A 6,679-nucleotide genomic window follows, 5' to 3' on the forward strand; every position below is an offset into this window, starting at 1 on the left:
TGAATCTCAGCTGTATCTTAGAACGCGGTTAAGTTAGTTACGATTTTAGAGCCTCGTGGGTAAGTGATCTCGTTATTTATTCATCCTGTCATTTATTTTTAGTTTCACATTTCTGTTTTGTTAAACCGCCGGGTCGGCGTAGTTTGTGAACGTCAAGTGAACGCAGCTGTTATTTCTAAAGTGGAATAAAAAGGGCTTTAAACCCTTCTTACGAATTTGTGTAATTTACACTTCATAGCAGTCACTACCATTGTTGCTGACAAGTTGGGGCCTCGCAACACTATATAGTTAGGAACAATGTTTGGATAAATTTGTTCGATGAGTTCGTTTTCAGTAGTGGCTATGTTGCAGTAATCGCTGTTGAGTTCAATAAAGCCGGTCATCTGGTAGTGGGATATGTACCTTCGTCTACTTGTAAAAGGTTTTGAACACAATGTGCTGCTGTTTCGTTTTTCGATAGTTCAACTCTCATATTTTTTTCGCAGTATTTGTATGTGTGGCCAGGGATGTGATTTTTTTAAGCATGCACTGATTTCATCTGCTGGTGTTGACTTGGGAATAACTGGAAGTGTTTGCCGAAAATCTCCTGAGAGTATGAGTAGAGCTCCTTCCATCACTTCAGAGTTTCCCCGCAAGTTTTGTAATGTTCTGTCCATGGCTTCAAGTGAATTTTTATGTGCCATTGTGCATTCATCCTAAGAGATAATTTTAGCTTGTTTCAGGAGTTCACCCGATCTAGATGCTCTTGAGATTTTACATACTGGGAATTGTTCTTTGGCTGTATTCAACGGTAGTTGTAGGACGGAATGGGCATAAGTGGCCTCCTCCTTCCATAATTGTGGGGGCAATGCCGGATGATGCCAGTGTAGATGCGATGTGTTGTTTAGCACGTATTTCTGCCAGCAATAGATTTATTAGAAATGTTTTCCTATTACCGCCTGGTGCGTCCAAGTAAATAATTCCGCCAGTGTTGTTGATCTGGCCCATGATAACGTTTGTAATTTGTTTTGATTGTCAATGAGGAGTGGTTTGTTTTAAGCAATGTATCGAAATAGTTCTTTGATGTTGCAGGTTTTTTACTTTGTAATTTTGAAGTTTAGCACACTGAAAGTATCTTGTCGTGGTGCTGACGTGACGAGTCTTGACCTATTTTCTGTAGTGGTGTCTTGAAGACGAATGGTAAACTCTTTTCCCCTCAGCAATTTACATCCATGCCTTATCTAATTCGAACTTGGGCCCTTCTGTACCACAATCAGTCACTAACCACCTACCCTTCTCTGCGGCACTAATCTGAAATAATGTAGCATTAATTTGCTTGAGAATATGGCGCAATGCGGGATATTAAGGCATGGCTGAACCATGCACTTACTAAATCAAGTTATAAAAGTATTCTAATAAATTCATCGAAGATTTTAGAGCAAAACGTATTACTGAAATGATTTAGATCCAAAAATAGATCCATTAGCTAGTTCTTAGTGTAGAATTAACTATACTTTAAAACTACATAATAAAAAAATAATAATAAAATTTTTTTTTATCTCTTACACTATTATATTAGTAATAAATGATGTTTAGTGCTGTGCAGTAATAAGTAACACTAATTTTATTTTAACAAACGAAATTTTAGTTTACGGACTCAATTAAAAACTAGTCTGTACGAGGTTTAACTTGCTTTAATTTGAATTTATAAAGAAGAGAATAATTTTATTGGGCTAAAAATTTCTTTGCGGTTTCTTCGTTCATTTTCTGGTAAGTTCTTTAATAATGAGAATTAGTCTTTTAAAGCGACTGAGGTAAGAAGTAATTTATTTTTTACCTCTCTGTAATAGGAAAATGAGGTTTAAGAATGGGAAGAAGTAATATTAAGTTAAGACACAATAACACGCCGAATAAATACTAATTCAGAAGTCAAACAACAAAAATCAGCGTTAAACTTTCCACTTTGGGGGTTTCTTCAAGGATATCACTATTACCAAGCAATTAAAACCGTTGGGGGCATTCTGCGTCCTTTGTTGTGAAGGGATATTTCCCTTGTAGGGGGATACAAAGAAGGGAAATCTGCCACGTTAACAAAAGAGAAAGCTTTTTGTGGCATCGGCTACAGAAGAAGTGCTTAGAGGTGTTACATTCTGAGCAGAGCTTGGTTTCTCTAAAGCAAAGAAAAGTTGAGAAGCAGTTTTACAACCATTGATAATAATGGAAACAAAGATTTAAGATTTTCATTATTATTAATATTAAGTTCTTATTCTCCTCAAACCTCACTTTGCTACCTCTTTAACCATACAAATATCCGGTCTTTGCTAAACAAAGCGCGAAAAAAATATATCCAGCGTTCTCCAATCTTATACGTTATGCCGGCAATGCTACATGACTCCTCATAATTTAACAATAATTACTGCTTTATTAATTTATTTGTAACATCCAGAATATGCAGTAAAAACGTTTCTTCAAGGTATATAACGCAAAGGTAAATGTTGTTATGAAAACTCAAAATTAGATAACGAATTAAATAGATGTACAAATTTTAAATTAAAATGATTTAATTTTAAAATTAAACGCGTTCTTTAAACTCAGCAGTTTTATTACTTTATTTTATACTATAACTAACAATTGGAGTTGAAAATCTTAAATCTTTGTTTCCATTATTATCATTGGTTGTAAAACTGCTTCTCAACTTTTCTTTGCTTTAGAGAGACCAAGCTCTGCTCAGAATGTAACACCTCTAAGCACTTCTTCTGTAGCCGATGCCACAAAAAGCTTTCTCTTTTGTTAACGTGGCAGATTTCCCTTCTTTGTATCCCCCTACAAGGGAAACATCCCTTCACAACAAAGGACGCAGAATGCTCCCAACGGTTTTAATTGCTTGGTAATAGTGATATCCTTGAAGAACCCCCCAAAGTGGAAAGTACATGTACTTAACTTTCTGATTTCTAGAATTGAGCTATTCGGCTAAACGTTAATAGCCGTCGTTCCAAAACGAACTGACTTCCTGACGCTTGCAAGCGTTACAATGAGAGAGTGTGAAAAGTAAGTTTCAAAATTTTTCCTTTATTCTACAAAAAATGATCAGAACTAAAAAAAATTATATCAGATATCTAAAAGACGGATTTATAGGAGAATAAATCAATGTATATTATCGGATTCGTGAAAAGATGAAGTAGCATTTAATTCTGAAAAAAGCCTGCGCCGAATTTTCGCACTAGGAAATATACTTTAAGTTCCATTTCAAACTGTGATTCGGAATATGAATTTTTATATCTCAAGAAGAACTGACTGATGACGATTACAACAACGATTATCCCATTTTAAGGAATATTCCGAATATAGGACTAATAAATATTGCGTTAGACTTTATGCCCCTTGTGTGCTTAGGAGTAGTACGAAAAATGATTATTATTAGGATAGGTGGAGGCATCTTACAAGCACGATTACCAGATAAAAATTCTGAACTAATTAAAAAAAATGACCAGTTTTTAAAGCCTTATGTACCAATTGAATTTGCAAGAAAACCAAGGAACCAACTCTAAAAGGACTCTTTTCATATAGCACAAAAACATCCTTGGAATATCCTGAGGATGTTGCTCGCGAGATATGCGCATATCCTCAGGACATCCCGGAATATCCCGTGAACCTCCTAAACACATCCTCTTGAGTGCTTAATGTCACATCCCAGTATAATCAGGACGAGTTACAGGAGGAAGGACAACGGAAGTAGCAAGCGTTTTTTATCGCTCCGCCTCCAGATATTGTGTGTGACAATATTCAAAAATAGTATCATCGCAAAGAGCAAGCTCTATCGTACATGTTGATTAACGATTTTGACCGTGTGACGCTTATGAAAATTATTAAGGAGTATTAAGTATCTCCATTTACGTGCATTGTGTAAAGCTAGGAGCTACAACTTCCCTAGAAGCGGCACTGCCCGTTCGATAGGTCCGAGCTACCACCCGTGAACTTTGACCTTCGCAGAGCAGCAGTGCAACCTTTCCCTCCGCTGCAAGGGGAACTTATGGAGCTGCAATAAGGAGAGATAACAAATGGAAGTGTGTGTTTATTTTAAAAGTTATATCTCTGCTGCTAATTACTTTAGCGCCTCCAATCTAATTTTCCCATAAACAGCATATCGAGTGGAACCAAAGTTTCTAAAATTGAAGAAATTAGGACTGTTAGTTCGAAAACTCCAAGTCTAGTTATTTATACAGTTTCATTCGAACTTTTTACACAGCGAAGGACACCACCAACTCAAAATTCAAATTTGACGGAATAATAAGTTAATTTGTTTCAGTGATTTAAGCAAATTTTTCAATGACAAGCAATTATTCTTCAACGCTTCTAAATTTACGTTTACATCTGTGCGGGAAGAGTGTTCTAGTCTGAATTTTGCAAGCCGATCTAAGCATACAACTAATTAACTTCAGTTAGATTAGTGATTACATCTGTGTGTATAGCGTTATAGAGTGAATTTAGGCAAGGCCATCCCGTGTTCCGCTACTAGATAATACCCAGACAATTCGGGTAATTACATTAGTGTCTGTGTTTTCAGTGTTAACATTTGTATCTGCGTGTTTTATCTGTGGATTCTTATGAAGAGAAGAACAGATGTATAATATCATAATATAGGATTTTAAAATTGTTTTATTGCATTGGAGCATTTTCGAGTTCTCATCTTGCATGCTACAGTTTACTATCTCTGTGCTAAAATCTACAGCGTCGCAAATTTTGCAATAACTCCGCAACGTACGTTCAGTGGTCTCGTCCGTCTCGTATTATTGTACCTTTAATATTCTACATTACATATTCATTTTAATTCTCAAACATTGTGCTTATCGAATATTATAATTTTAATTATTGTATTCTTTGAATATTCCTGGTATATGTTGCACTTATCATAATTTAAACATTTTAATTCTCAAATATTGTGCTTATCGGTTATTATAATTTTAATTTCTGTGTTATTTGAATATGCCTAGTATATGCTGAAACCATCATAATTTAAACATTTCAATTCTCAAACATTGTGCTTATCGGATATTATAATTTTAATTTCTGTATTATTTGAATATTCCTAGCATATGTTGTCCATCATAATTTAAACATACTCGTGTAAATAACACAAGTTGAGTACGTGTTGAGTGTAAATTGTGTGTCTCAGTTCTCCGTTAATTAGGGGCAGCCACAGACAAAATATAGAAACACTCAGGAAAGCGATTGAGGAAAAGCCCTCACTCTCAGCAGCAGTCACGCTCAGAGAACCCTCTTTCAGGAAGTCCACAATAATCGTCTTTGGTACCCCCACATCCGCAACAGCAGACGACATACGTGAAGCTTTTGCGAGCCTGGTGCCCTCAGCAAGTGAAGAACAAATACACCCAAGAAATCCTATTCGCACAACTATCGGCCTCACCTGGATCGTCGACCTACAGCAGAATCTGTACGAGGATATTAAGGACCTTAGAAGAATTCTTATAGGATTCAACTCTTGTGCTTTCAGAAAATACTTTCAAGTTGCAAGGTGTTTTAATTGTCAGCGGCTGGGACACTTGAGTCATTCTTGTAAAGCAGCGTTGGCCTGCGTAAACTGTGGACAAGCTCATAGCCAGGATAACTGCAAAGTAAAGACTCCACACTGCGTCAATTGCGCAACTCACAATAAATCCAAAGGCACTAGCTTCGACACCACACACCCGTCTAGTGCAAGACAATGTCCAGACTACAAGGCAGAACTGTTCAGAATGAAAACAACGGCGCAGTGGTAAATGAATAGCAGGCTATTGCATATCCAAGAACAGTACATGGTTTTGCAGTTCTTCAAGGCAACTTGCAACGCAGCCAAGCCGCAACTGTCCATGCAGCCCAGATTATTCTAGAAAACAATGTAGATCTAGCCGCACTATAAGAGTTTCATTCCATTAACAACAGGATCGCAGGATTCAGCAACTTCAAAACTCACCATTCAGTAGGCAATCAAGCAGCCATCGCCTACAATGGTCCACTCACGCCCCTGCTAATGCATAAAGGAGATTACACAGTTACTGTACAACTGGAAGGGCCTTATGGTCAGATTGCCATCACCAGCGTGTATTTTCCTTCTTCGCACGACATTGTCACTGCACTCCAGGAGCTGGAACAAGTCATGATGATTCCGACTAGGAATAAGATAATCGCTGGGGACTTTAACGCTGCTAGCCCTCTATGGAGTGCGTCAGAGGAAAACAGGCGTGCTTGCCCTGTCCTTGACTTCATCACTTCTCATAACCTTGCAGTTGTCAACCCCACCGACAGCCCTCCTACGTACTGGGCTACCAGGGATCAGGGGTGACCTGATATCACTTTAGCCACCACTGGTATACTTAATAATATTCACAATTGGAAGGTTAGCGAAACCCCATCGTTCAGTGACCATCGCTAAATTGAGTTCAGAATTGATTCGGAGCACCAATTTATAACAAAGAACAGATGGAAAACGAAGTATATAAATCTCAACAAATTTAAAGATGCACTCTCAATCCATATTGAAAGTCTCGTGGCACAATGTAACAATTGCAACAGTAGTAAAGACATCGACGCCATGCATGAAGATCTTATGCAAACACTGCTCTCAGTGTGCGAAAAAGTCTTGAAAAGGAAACATTACGCAGCCCCGAAATGCACTCCTTGGTGGAGCACCACGCTGACTGCT

Source organism: Stegodyphus dumicola, chromosome 1 (assembly GCF_044657685.1).
Source record: "Stegodyphus dumicola isolate Sdum_Otavi_A_Nest chromosome 1, ASM4465768v1".
Taxonomy (NCBI): domain Eukaryota; kingdom Metazoa; phylum Arthropoda; class Arachnida; order Araneae; family Eresidae; genus Stegodyphus; species Stegodyphus dumicola.